This window comes from Cryptomeria japonica, chromosome 3 (assembly GCF_030272615.1).
Source record: "Cryptomeria japonica chromosome 3, Sugi_1.0, whole genome shotgun sequence".
In the NCBI taxonomy this organism is placed as follows: domain Eukaryota; kingdom Viridiplantae; phylum Streptophyta; class Pinopsida; order Cupressales; family Cupressaceae; genus Cryptomeria; species Cryptomeria japonica.
Window position 1 is genome coordinate 466510788 of NC_081407.1, and position 14692 is coordinate 466525479.

The following is a 14692-nucleotide window of genomic DNA, read 5'->3' on the forward strand; positions in this document are numbered from 1 at the left end:
ATATTGCAAAAAAATGGTCATAATAATTATGTAATGTTTTTGTTCATTCGAATAGGTAAGTACCAAGTTAAAGATATGAATGTATATATCGAGCCTCTTATCGACGAGTTACTGGAGTTATGGAATGGTGTCACTATGTATGACATCTCTAGACCAATAGGACAAAGACAATTTCAATTCCATGCGATGCTTCTATGGACAATACACGATGCCCCGGGGCTAACACATTTTTGTGGTATGTTATAGTGTTTAAGTTGTGCATGAACATTATAATTCAAAAAATTATCATATTTAATCCAATTATACATTATCTTGTAGGTCTTCAAACAAAGGGAAAATTTGCATGTCCTGTTTATGGTCCAAAGATGAAATCTCGTCATTCAAAAAGTTTAGGAAAGAAGGTGTTTGATGAGTATAGGCACTTTCTCCACAAAAATCATAAGTATCGAAATACTGAAAAACATCTTTTCAATGGGAAAGAAGAGAATACAACAAAGCCACGAAGAATGACACCTCACCTGTAGAAGTTGGAATATAATAGAATTAATCATCAAGGTAATGTCATTCCATCTATTGGTTTGTCATAAAATATCTTTTCTATTTAGTTTTGTTTACTGATGATGTGATTGATGATCATGAAGGTTGTGAAGGCATAAATGACCACCTTCCTAAGGGACTAAAAAGTTATCCCCAACAATTTAGTAGGTTGCCCTACTAAGAGCAGTTATAAATTGTTCATTTGTTTGGAAGTATGCATATTGGAAAGAATATAATAGAGACAGTATGGAAAATATTGGATGAAAGGCGTGACAAATAAAAAATTGTCAAACTATGTAGTGACATTCAGGATTCCAATCATGCAATGATAAATGTCATTCAATCAAATAGCCATGGAGACCAAATTAATATAAGTGAGCTTCCTTGGTTATTAACGGACCAGCAAAGCAATGCTATAAAAGAAGTCATACGAAAAAATCAATTTCCCACAAGATTTGCTGTGAACATAAACAATCTCATATCAAAGAAAAGTGAATTTGGGCCAGGGATGAAAATGCATGATTGGCATACCTTCATTAAGGTAATTCATGTTCTTGTGTTTTTAGTATGTATTTAAGTACTGTGCGTACGTGTACTTTTCATTGTACCTCCATCTTTTTTCAATGCACAAGAACACTGCCTCATACACCAAGTTGAGGAGATTGAATTGTGTGGACCTATACACACTAGGTCAATGTGGATGGTTGAGAGACACTTGAAATTTTTGAAGGCTTTGGTTCGACAAAGAGCACATCCTGAGGGTTCTATGGTGGAGGGATATATGGTATACCAGACTATGGTGTACATTTCTAAATATCTTCCTAATTTTGAAGCAAAGATCCACGTGGATCGCATTTGGGATCCCAACACCATTAACAAATTCAAAGGGGACTACTTGAAAAGGAAAGGTAGATTGAGGAAAGTGAGAGGTAATTATAAGATGTTATTGTAGTTAATTAATTCTCAATCTTCAAAATAAATCGATTGTAAGATGTCTATTTATTTTTTGTATAGTTGGTCGAGAATGGGATGCACTACATTTGTATATTGCAAACAATCTTGATTGGATGACGGTATGGATTGAACGTTGTCAACATTCTGGACGCACGTTAACATGGGAAGGTGTGGCTTCATTGGTTAAAGAAGCTCATCGTAATGGAGATTCCAATGTTACGCAAGGGAAATTGATTTAGCATATGGTTTAAGAGATAAACAAGTACGTATAAATTTATTAATCACCCATATGTTTATCAACTCACAATGCAATAAATTTACATGTTTGACATATCTCAGGTCAAACACCGCAATGCTATGTGTTGCAATGGTCATAAATTTCGCATAAAAAAGTTGGATGACACGAAGAAAACTTGTGATTCTGGCATCACTGCAGTCTTTGAGGTGACAAAATTTCATCGAGAAATGACATACATCCTCAACAATCTCAAAATCGATACTATGGCATTTTGGATGATATACTTGAGTGTGACTTTAATTCCTTCAAATTAGTTTTGTTCATCATCAAATGGTACAGGCTACGATTGAATAAAAATGATCTTGATAGAGCTATTATTGAACATGATAATGGTTTTATAATGCTAAATACAAGGTCATTTGAACCAGTTGGGGATGAGCCCTATGTTCTTCCAAGCCAATGTGAGCAAGTATTTTACTCAGAGGTTCCACATAAACCGGGTTGGTCATTTTTTGTTAGACATGATCCAAGAGGAAGGTCGATAAAGTATAATGTGATGGAAGAAGAAGATATTGAAAAAGAAGATATCGAAGAAGTAGAAGATGAAGTGGATGATGATCATGATCGACAATTTCTCAATGATGATGAAGAAGAAGAAGAAGAAGAAGAAGATGATGATGATGACGACGATGACGACGATGATGATGATGATGATGATGATGATGATGATGATGATGATGATGATGATGATGATGATGATGATGATGATGATGATGATGATGATGATGATGATGATGATGGTGACGATGATGGTGAAGACGTTGATGGTGATGATGATGATGATGATGATGATGATGATGATGATGATGGCGATGATGACCTTGATGTTCATGATGATGAAGAGTGAAATGTATGAGGTATGCGATTAGTATATTATCTATTTAATATTGACTTCTTGATAGAATTTTTTTTTACATAATTAATTCATTATGTTTTAAATTCTAATGCCATTACATAATTAATTCATGATGCACCTTTTAATATGGAGATGGAGATAGGGAGAGTGACTATTTATGTGACATTTTTTAAACTATGTTTATTTATGGAAATTGGATTGTTTATTAGCTATGTGATGGATGTTGATTTAAAATACATATGTGATGGATCACATGTTTATGATGATGCATGCGACATTTTTTGAATTTTGTGTTTATTTCTATAATGTGGATTGTTTATTACCTATGTGATGGATTACATGTTAATGATGACACATATGTGATGCTAATTGTGATGCTCAATTACATATATGATGACACATCATGTGATGCTTATGATACATATGTATTTATTGATTATCAACTTACAAATGTAGTAATGTTTATGATGCTCAATTGATGGTGTTGATTTCAGGTATAGTCCCTGTGTGATGTTGTCACCCTTGGTGGGAACAGGTTGTTGACTACAGACATCGTCAACCATTTAGTTGAGGATCCTGTATAGTCTACATAAAGTAAAGGTAAGGAATTAAAAAATTTACAATGATTTTGATGACAACATCTTTTTATTATTTAATACTCTTTTTGTCTACAAAGTTCATGTTTTTCATGGTGTGTACTATGTAATTTTTAGCTAACATAAGATAATTGAATTACATTGTAAAGGACCTTGAACCCCTTTGACGAGGATCCTGCACAGTCTCATGGATGGACAGGTATAACTAGTCAATACACCCTATAGAAACAATTTATTTTTTTTAAATTACTTGGAAAAAAAACTTCCTCGGTTTTTCAAACCTCGACATTAGCAGCAAATCTAATACAGTTATCAACACTTGAGGCCCCAGTTGGACTTATTCCAATTTTAATCCCAAAATCAACTTTAGGGTTGAGTTCTTCATCAACATTACCCTCATTTGCAAAATTTCTCTCTCATTACCAATTAACTCTCTCATTTCATGGAGTACAGGTACCCCCAAATAGGTATTTGTCAGATCTGTCTTCGTCGAGTGAGAAAAATACAGGAATAGAAAATGAAAGTGACACATGTAGTAGGTCTACAATAGGGAGATCAACAAGAGGTCAAAAGATTAGAAGAAAATTCAATAAATGCATGAAATTTTTCCTTGCTCAAGGGGGGTCATGTTCTTATGATGATGAGACCAAAGGCGACATTGAGGTGCCACTGAGGTACATACATCTACATAAACAATGGGTTCCCAAGGAACTTCCTCCAATAAACACCGATTTTTGTGTTAACGATAGGATATATCGCATAGCACCTTCGTCGTTACATGGTTTAGGCTTATTTTCCATGGACAACACAAAGGTTTGTTACAATAGAGTTGCTGAATTGATGGAGTTTGTTGGACCTTGTTATAATTACAATAATTGGATGCAGATTGCTAAATATAAAAAAAGTATGCGTAGGTATGCACTGTTAGCAAATTATATACAACAGAAAGATAATGATCAAAGTAAATGAGTGGCTGTATACATTGATGGTCAGCCAAAAGTAACAGGGAATATTATAGGTTTTATAAATAGTACACGACCTAGGTCAACTAATAAACAACCCAATTGCATATTTGAGGTGCGAGGGAAATCGTGTATTTGTATGTGCGATAAAATCAATAACTGCGGGCGAAGAGCTTCTAATCAATTACAATTTGAATCGTATAGATACAAACAAAGTTAATATCATGGGGGTGGTACGTACTATATACCATTTAAATTAACCAACCTCCAATTAATGAATCCAATATACCATTTTATTATGAAGTTTTTTTTCTAAGTCTATGTGTTTAATTTCGCTAACATTTTTTATATTTTTTCTTTGTCACAGGGCGACATGGATCCATCACACATCACAGACAAGGATGTAGCTTGCAACACTTCTATCGAGCAGGTAAACCTCATTGTAATTGTACAAATTAGATATAAGCAAACTATTACATTATTATGTTCTTTTTTTTAGTGATTTATACTAATTTTATAATTGTTAATGATATTCTTGACACAGACGGATGTTCGGGGAAAGGGAAAGGGAGTCTGGTGTTGTATTTCCTTTTTTCCTTTCAATTCTCTCCTTGGCATCCAAAATCAGGTCCTTCCACTCCCTCTCTGGAATCATGGGAGGATGCTCGTACTTTAGGTTCCTCTCTAAATGGGTCATGTATTGGTCCCTCACATACTTTAGATATGTGCCAACTTTTTTAAGGAGCTTGGTTTTGTCAAAGGTGTCATTTCCAAACCACTCAACCATTTGGTTTGTCAATTCATTTTTTAACCTTTTTTCTTGGTCATTCCACCTTTTAAAGCAAAAACAAACCTATTAGATTCAGAAAAGAACTGAAGCTACATTTGTTACACTTCAAGAAATGAATCTTACAATTTATTACATTTATAGATTGAGTGACACATCAAAGGCAACCAAGGCAAGACGAGAAAAGCACATGCAACACAAACTCAGCTCTGGTGGTTACATGAAACTTGTTGAACGAATTGTAAGTATCTCATGTAAATGAAATATTGCATCAAAATATTAATAAATTGCAAACATTTTTTTTTATCAAACAATGCAAGCAAAATTCACGGTACCAAGCAAAAATGCAGGGCTCTGAATTCAATAGAGCGCCCACAGAAGATGACAAGAGAATTGCCTACCAGCAAGGCTATTCAACCGTGGCTGATCGACTACAAGATTTGAGTGGGCATACACAACATTCGAGTGCATCCGTCACACAGGTAAATATGCTAAATGGAAATTGTTTCAAATTGAATACTTTACCAATAATCTAATTGATGTTGAGTTCCAACATAAAGTGATTATATTTATTTTAAATAAGCAAGCAATGATAACAATGTGCATGACATTGGAATGCAGCTTGCTAATTGTGAAACACCACCTGTACATGAAGGTCCGGATGTGCATCCCAGTAGTGGAGGTATTCATTTGCTATTCAAATTTATTTATTTAGATATTAATACAATTAAACATATTAATTTGTAATTAGAGTAGTAATTAATGTAACATTTTTTGTTAATATTTAGAGCATGTAGTCGGTGGTGACCAAGTGGAGCATGATCTGGGTACACAACATCAGGAACTTGATGTTCCCCACTCAGGTAAAGAGGACCACTGTTATTCCTTTAAACAAATATAATTGCAATTGGTGTTCAGCATTAATGTAACCTTTAGTATTTCAACTCCAGATGATCTAGAGGGTGTTCAGCATGTTGAGGTTGAGGCTACACAAAATGATGTGGCCCAATCAGGTAAAGAGCGCAACAATTATGTTCTCTAAATTAATGAAATACTTGTAACAATAATAATTTTATTTTTTGAATTTAACCCATTTCTTTGTTATTGCAGAGGACCCCCCTTCGCTTCAGTGTCCTCGTCCTTAGTATAGGACTAGGCATACATCAAGATCACGAGCAGTTGGTGGAACATCTGCAGAGGGGGGAAATGATGAAGAAACCGATGTTCCACTTAGTCTTTTAATAGTTTCAAAGAAAAAAGAAAAAAAGGAAAGATTGTAATCTAACTTATTTGATAATGACTTATTTTTATGTGTTAGTGAATGTAATTATGTGCTAATTAATGGTTATGGATGATATGTGTTAATTAATATGGATGAATGTTGCCTGTTAATTAATGTTAATCAATGTTATGTGTTAATGAACGTTATGTGATATTAATGAATGAATGCTATATTTTATTAACGGTAGAAATAATGAATGAATAAATGTTATAAGATGTTAATGGGGACTTTATAGTGATGTTGCACAGTTAATCTTATTGAATAATGTATATTGAATCTTAATTGCAGGGTCCAATAGAGCCAACACGAACAACAACACCACAAGTTGTTGGGTATAATGAACTCCCATATTGTCTTGTCTGTACATGAACAATATGAGTTGCTTCTAGTGTTGATATCCAAGGCGGGACTGCAAAAGTTATGAATATGCCTCATCCTTGTAAGTTTTTTTATTACTTGTAAGTCATGAATATGCCTCATCCTTGTAAGTTTTTTTATTACTTGTAAGTCATGAATATTGCTCTTTAGTTGATTAAAATCATTTCAGTGAATACAAATCTTGATTATTATAAAGTGATATCTGCACTATCAATATCAATTCCAAATTGAAACCCTTTCAGTGCATGCATGTTGTTTGCCAAAATGCCATCTCAAAAGTATCAGCAAACAAACATTGGCATTCACAAAATCAAAAAAGACATACTGAAAATTAGCAATAGAGCATTCAAGTAAATTGTTTGTCAAGAAGCATATTTGAAAAGGTGCAAAAGAAATTGGTTTCAAAATAGGGGTAGATCATTACAAATTGGCAACTTGGCATCACTTCTCTTCTTACTTCTCCTCAACCCTCTTGCTCTGCCCTCTCACTTTTTCACCTAACACCTGCAACTCTCACTCTCACATTCACAGTTGTCAGCTTCTTGATCTTTGTTTTTGTGAGTTGAAACAAAAATAGGATGCAGTTTTATAAAGTTGGTGGGGTTTGGGTGGGGCCCATAGGCTGTGAGGGTTTGACCTTGGGCATGGAGTTTGAAAAAAAGTTCTGATTTTTTTTAAATCACTTATGGGCTGTTTGGCCATGGGAGATGCTTGGATGTCCCTGAGATGGTCAGGAGGCTCTTGGGAGTCCCTCAAACGTCTCAAGGATGTCCTAGAGATGTCTCAAAGATGATGGCATTAGATTGCAATGGGGCGACAGGGGGACGTCCCATCCAAGTCCCTGTATTCTGAAGGTGTCCCCATTTCAAAAACAAACAGTTTTGGGGGAGGAAATTTCCTTGTGGAACACTGGCTCCAATACATACTGATGCCTTCCTAAATGGCACAAGATTAGTAAATGATAAATAACACAAAAGACACGAAACCGTTAGTGTTAGTCAATCAAAAACTAATCTAAAAAGGCATACCAAGAGAGACACTAAAAACATGCAAGCATATTTAACTATCAAAGCAAACATGATGAGGCATCTCCAAATACCTCCTAACATGCTCTTAGTTTCTTTCTCCCTTGTTCCTCTCCTCTCCAAGTTCCAAAATAGTGTAGCTCTCAGCAGCTTTTTGCACTATGGATGCTTATGGAGGATTGAGGTTGTCGTATAGCTCCAAATGTGAAATGAAAAGCTAATACTAAACTATTGATACTAAAATGATTTATTTTATCCAAGATGACAATACATGAGTTAATTATGCTAAAATGCCCTCTAAAAATGTCTATAGCTTAAATGCATACAAGTTTTCAGGATCTGGATTATGAAGAAATGGGCTCTATTTATAGGAAAAATGGAGCAATGGATGGTTGAGATTGAGCAATCTCAACAAGGGTCAGGATTGAATGATTTCAAATCCATGTGAGGGCTTTCAACCCAATCCCAGGATGACAAGTGTCAATGTGAGATAGGTTGAGAGGGGAGGGAATAAGCATTAAATGCCTGATATGACCTTGGGATTTTTGAGTCAAGGTTGGTTGAATGAATAAAATGTTTATTCAAAGAATAAAACTTTTATCCAATGGACAAACTCTTGTGCAAATGTGAAATGGATGAATATGGTCAAAACAATAAATGTTTGGGGGGACAAGTTTGAAATAACTATAAATGGTTATGTAAGAGCCATAAATGGTCATGTAAGAGCCATTAGTGGTCTTGGAAGACTTTGGGGGTTAATTTGTTGAACACACAAAGCATTAAATGCTTTTCAAAGACTTTGGAGTCTTTGAGAAGTGACTCCATTTTGCTTAGGAATGTGACAATAATTAGGGGATGGATTAGGCTAATTAGGAAGGGGTTAGAAGAATCTAGAAGGGGATTAGATTTTGCAAGTGGATTTGGTGGGTGAAAGAAAATAGGATTTTATTAAAATAAAAATTCATTTATTTCAATAAATGTGTGCAAGTTGCATTTGTAGGAAAATGCAAGTGGGGTGGGGATAATGATTTAAATAAATGTTTTATTTAATTTATTTAAAAGAGGAATAGGGGGATTTAATTAAATAAATAGATTTTATTTATTTAATTGATTGAAATTTGATTTAATGAATTAATTAAAATAAATTGAATAATTTATTTAATTAATAGAAGAATGTTTGGGGATGAATTAATTAAATATTATTTTAATTAACTGATGGCTAGTGGATTTTTAATCAAATAAATAGCGAATATTTATTTAATTAAGCTGGACAGATTTGTGTGACTACATTTGCCCCTCTTTGAGACGGTGCGGTTTATTGCGTCGTTTCAAAGAAAAAGAAACAGGTGTGAAGAAAATGCCTCATAAAATGTTAATTTAATGGGTGGTATGCCCCCTCGAGAGATGGACCGAAAAATTTTGAAAAATTGGGCGATCTCTCGAAAAAGAATGAAAATGGGCGAGGTGGTAGAAAAGAAGAAGTTAGGCATACGGGTGAAAAATAGAAAAAAACGGGGGAAACATGGAGAAATGGGGGGCTCAGGAAGTTCACGAGGACCACAGCGGTGAGCGGGGAGAAGTTACGGTGTCGGTGAAGGGTATAAATGGGGTGAAAGGGGTGAAAACAGGATCATTTGTGACCACGACCAGTTGAAAACGAGAGCTCTGATAGTGACGTTTGGAGGAGCGAGAAGTAGCTAGGATGCCGATTTCGATCATTGAGCACAGATTCGAGTGAGTCCGACGGTTTCAGCGCCCAGATGACTACGGACCAGCGGTATGCAAATTCGAAAACTTAATTTTGGTGCATTTTTGATAGGTTTTTAGCTGAGTCCAAGTCAAGTCAGAGCAAGAGCGCTGGAACTTTGGTTTTGGTGCTTTTGCTCCATAAACTAGCGCTATTGTGCCGCAATAGCGCTATTGTCCCCTGGTTTGAGCGCTTTTGGTCGGTATTAGCGCTATTGTGTGCAAGTTTGGGCGCTATTGAAGGCTTAATTGAGCGCTATTGAGTTAAAGTAGCGCTATTGCATAAGGGTTTTAGCGCTTTTGCAGTTTTAGCGCTGTTGTATAGCTGATTGAGCGCTTTTGTTAGGGTTGTAGCGCTATTGTTAGGAAACTAGCGCTTTTGTCTTAGGATAAAAAGATGCCCCAATTTGGGTGAAGAAAATCTCCGGATGCCAATGATTGATGGATGGAGAGTTGAAGTGGGAGTTGTTTTGAACCATAGCAGCCTGATGAGACTTAGGTCATTTGTTTAGGATAAATGCCTGTTGAAGTCTAGGTGGCCATGATTGCTTACCTGTTGAGACCCGAAGATACTTGATCAAAGTATCTGTTGATAGTCTAGGTTTAAACTTAAGAAAGTTTGAAAACAAAACAACTGATTGGTGATTGATGAGTGTCCATGTGCAGGAGGATCTGCGCGTGTTGCAGTTACGCGAGCGCCATCCTGTGACACAGGGATTGCGGGACCGATTAACTCAGGTGGAGATAGACTGCATTGTCGTGACTGACTTATACGAGGTGATGCACATGCCCGTGATTCGTATGAATCACGGATTGATCACAGCACTAGCAGAGCGGTGGCACAGTGAAACGTGCACCTTCCATTTGTCATAGGGGGAGATGACCGTGACTTTAGAGGATGTGTGGCGCATCCTACGGATTCCGATTCGAGGAGAGCTGGTCAGATACGATAGATCTTGGGGGACTGTGGCAGTGCAGAGGATTTTTGATGAGGATGTATATATTGATGATGGCTCGATCGCGTGGGAGGATATAGCGGCATTGTATGAGCCACTTCCAGCAGTTTTGTCAGGGATCGTGGGAGGACTGCTGTGTCCAGACAGGCGGTCACATGGTTTGGCAGTGGGATGGGGACAGGTTATCGAGATGATGATGATCGAGGGGCCTGATTTGCATGGGGGCCGTGTGTGCTGGCGCACATGTACCAGGAGCTTCATGAGGTAGTGTACTGGGGGAGGGGTTCCTTGGCAATGGGCATGACGCTGCTACATATTTGGGCTTGGGAGCACCTACCAGTGACTCGACCGGTGAGTCTTAGATTCCGGGCAGTGGATCAGCCATACATGTTTATGTACAGTGGCATGATGAGTCAGCCCCACTTGGGGAAGTTAGAGTGATGGCGGCGGGCATTGGATGACCTGGATGCAGTGATATGGCGGCCATACTTGGAGTGTGAGCCATGGGATGATGATGCAGAGGCATTTTCGTATGTCTTCATGACCTGATTCCTCATTGGGAGGACCTCCTACCATGTGGAGAGACAGGTGCCCAGGAGAGTGATGAGGCAGTTCAGACGGCAGCAGGGACTGCCTAGCGGATCTGGAGAGTATGTGTGGGTGATTCGAGAGAGGTATGCATGGGGTCCAGTGCTACCTTATGATCAGGCACTGGCAGAGTTTCGGACACTGCAGGAGAGGCCATGGGACCTACGACCGAGGGTCATGGATGCAGGGGTGACAGATGAGTACACGCAGTACCGGGCGGCACACCCGATCCCACAGATATCGGATCCAGCAGAGCCGATCCCAGCGTTTGAGGATGAGAGGGGACAGGGACGGGGCCGGAGAAGGGCAGGAGGTCGAGGAGGGGGAGTAGGAGGAGGTGGGGGAGGTGGAGGTGGAGGAGATGGAGGAGGTGGTGGAGGAGATGGAGGTGGAGGAGGAGGTGGAGGAGGATTGGGGATGCGGAGTCAGCGGAGAGGGAGAGGTGGACTGCCTTTACAAATATCCCAGGGACTATTGATACCGAGAGGAGTTCAGCTGAGTGGGAGGGGGATGGAGAGGGAGATCCCGATGGATAGAGGGGAGGGGACTACTGGAGAGGGAGGTTTAGGGGAGGCAGCTATGGACACCGGGGAGGGAGTCACTGGAGATCTGTGGGATCACATCATAGTGCGCTTGCAGACGCGGATAGAGGATTTGGAGGCAGAGGTGGCAGCTAGGGATGTGCAGCTGTTTGCACGGGAGTCAGAGCTAATGGTGGTGCTGCAAGAGAGAGATACTGCAGTGGAGAGATTGGCGGAGCTGCAGGAGAGAGTCTGGGTTGGAGTAGGAGCACAAGGGCCTACAGAGGAGGTTATGAGGCAGTTTGGCCGAGCACAGGCTGAGATAGAGTACTGGCGGGGTTTATACGAGCAGGTGGTGCCAGTTAGTCAGTGAGCTCTTAGTTATACTCAGATGCGGCAGACTAGATCAGAGTGATCGCAGAGGATGCAGAGCAGTGGGGGAGTGATGGGTCCTTTGAGGAGGGAGAGATCAAGGGATGCAGGAGGGAGTGGTGGTTCGATGAGGCCTCCACGGAGAGATGGATCAGGGGGTGCAGGCACCAGTGGTGGAGCAGGGGGAGGTGTTGGGATAGCATCTGGCTAGAGTGGAATTTGAGAGAGCATTTTTGCATCTATGTATTTGTATCATTGTTTATTTTTTGGACTGTATCTTGGATGGCTCTTGGTAGCCGATTTTCTAGACTTCATTGTACTCTGATATATAAGATGAGATATATGAGGAGATCCCATATTTTGATGATATGCATTTGATTATGTATGGATGTTTATGCAGGATGATGAGTGTATTTAGATGGATATGTGTATATGTATGTATTTGATGAGATGTTTCTTTGTATGCATGTGTTTATGATGATTTATGATGTTGGATACTCGCATATGAATGCAGGTTAATATATGTATGATTTGTGTGATTTTTGATGTAATGCTTTATGTATGTAATGCCATGATGATGATGTATGCTTGTGTTGATTTATGAACAGGATTTTTGGTGGTTCCTATTTTGATATAATGATGAGATGATTTATGTGATGATGTTAATGCATTGGTCGAATGAATGATGTTATGTATGGATATGCATCTAGATGTGTTTAAATGAATGTAATATGGATAAACAAAATGTAAAGTACAAATGTTTATATGATAATGTGTTAAATGAATGCATATGCATAATGGATATAAAATGTTAAGAACCAATGTTTTATAAACAAGTGGATTTATGATTCTCAATGCTTAAATATGTTTTAAGTACAAACGATAATGTGATGATACTATAACTTAATGTTTTTAATAACTGCACCTTAATGCAATTAAAAAGAGGATAATGAATGTAATGTGAATGAATCCTAAAATGAGCATAATAAGATACTTAGTAATGAATGCAATGCACCTTTTAACTATAAATGATTGTATGTAATAATAAATGATAAAAGATGATAAAATGATGATGGATAATCGATACTATATGAATGCCTATTAAATGATTTAAAACAATCAAAGACAATTTGATCCCATGAATGAATCTAATTATTTATGATTGATGCAATGATGCAAATGATTTAATGAAAACTAATGTCAAAAATGAACTATATGCAATGTTAAGTTAAAATGATGTGAATGTACTTAATGCAAGATGCAATTAAAATGACCATGAGGAATGCAAAGTTTTTGAGACTTTGCATGATGCATTGATGATGTATCAGAGTACTCGATCGTGATTGTATCCAAGACCAGTTTTTAATGGTCACTTTTGCATATAAAACCTACATATGAATGAATGGGTGATATGCAACAGAATGCAAGATATAAACAGATGAGATGAAATGACGATCCATAGTGCTCTATTTTCATCATTGAGCTTTAAAATGTTGGAAGAGAATACAAGCATCTTGACATAATGATTCAAGATGACCTGAGTATTCCTTTCATGGATTTTATATAGCAAGTTAATACAAACGAGTTGATATAAGGGTCAAGTCGACTAGAGTATTGCTTGCGGAACAGCCAGGATTATCTCTGTTCATGCATGACTTGGATCGTCCTCCTTGATCTTAGGCTGATCATATCCTGAGACAAGTGCATACCGTACTAAGAGATAAAAACCTTTATCCAATTTGGATGAGGAGGAACCACCTTTATCCAATTTGGATGAGGAGGAACCAAAGAATGAGCATTGTACCTGCAAACAAACAGTATATACATAAAGAATAAAGAATAAGGATCCTTGGTAATGGTTCATGCCCATATGGTCGAGGTATACGCTGTAGTCAGCAAGCCGTAGTGATCTATGACTGCATTTTTGCCTATGATCACATAGCTTAGTGAACTTCCCACGTAGACACCATTAGTACATGCCCCAGAACTTCATCAGAATAATGTGTCGAAGATACACAAACAATGTCGTAGGAACTTGATATAAATTACTAGACCATAAATCAACCAAGTATTTGATAGCGTAAACAAAATTTTCTTGTCAAAGAAAAATGTCATCTTGTCTTTGTTTTGGTAAGGAAGGATGCATCCTTGTTGAAGACAGTTTTGAGTGTTGATGTTGATTGTGTGGTCGATTGATAAGTGGTCATTTTGTGGAGTATATCACAATGTTTGTTTGGTATCTGTGCGGATGAGTATGTACAATGTGTTGCCATGTTTTTGTTTTATTTTTCGATGTTTTGTCAATGTTTTTGGATTTTGAATTGTTTTGAATGTTTTTTGGATTTTGTGAGACGTTTTGATTGTTTTTGGATTTTGTGAGACATTTTTGAATGTTTTTGCCAATGAATCACTAGTAATGTAGAATCCAATTCCATCATCTAGATTGTAAGGGCATTGCCCCCAAGTTGGACGTGATTTATGAAAAAGCGGGATGCCAGATGCATGAAGTACTTTCTTTGGTTACAAATCAAATAACAAGCCATGGTTAGATGGATGGATGTGTGTATGTATGAATGTGATCGCAACGAGCCTGAAAGATACTGGAGCCATAGCCTTTACGAGTGGCACCTGTTTGCCAGGTTTTCACCATCGTACTTACCCAAGGTGCCACCGGAGTGGTTTTTCACCGTTTGGAGGCATGATTTTTCTTTACTTTTTTGAATGTTTTTTGTATTTTCTTCAGGACATTGTTCTGAATGTTTTTGGTATTTTCTGGTATGTAGGGGAGCCTGATGCTCTGTACAGCTTAGGTATAAAACTGTTTGAGGTGCATG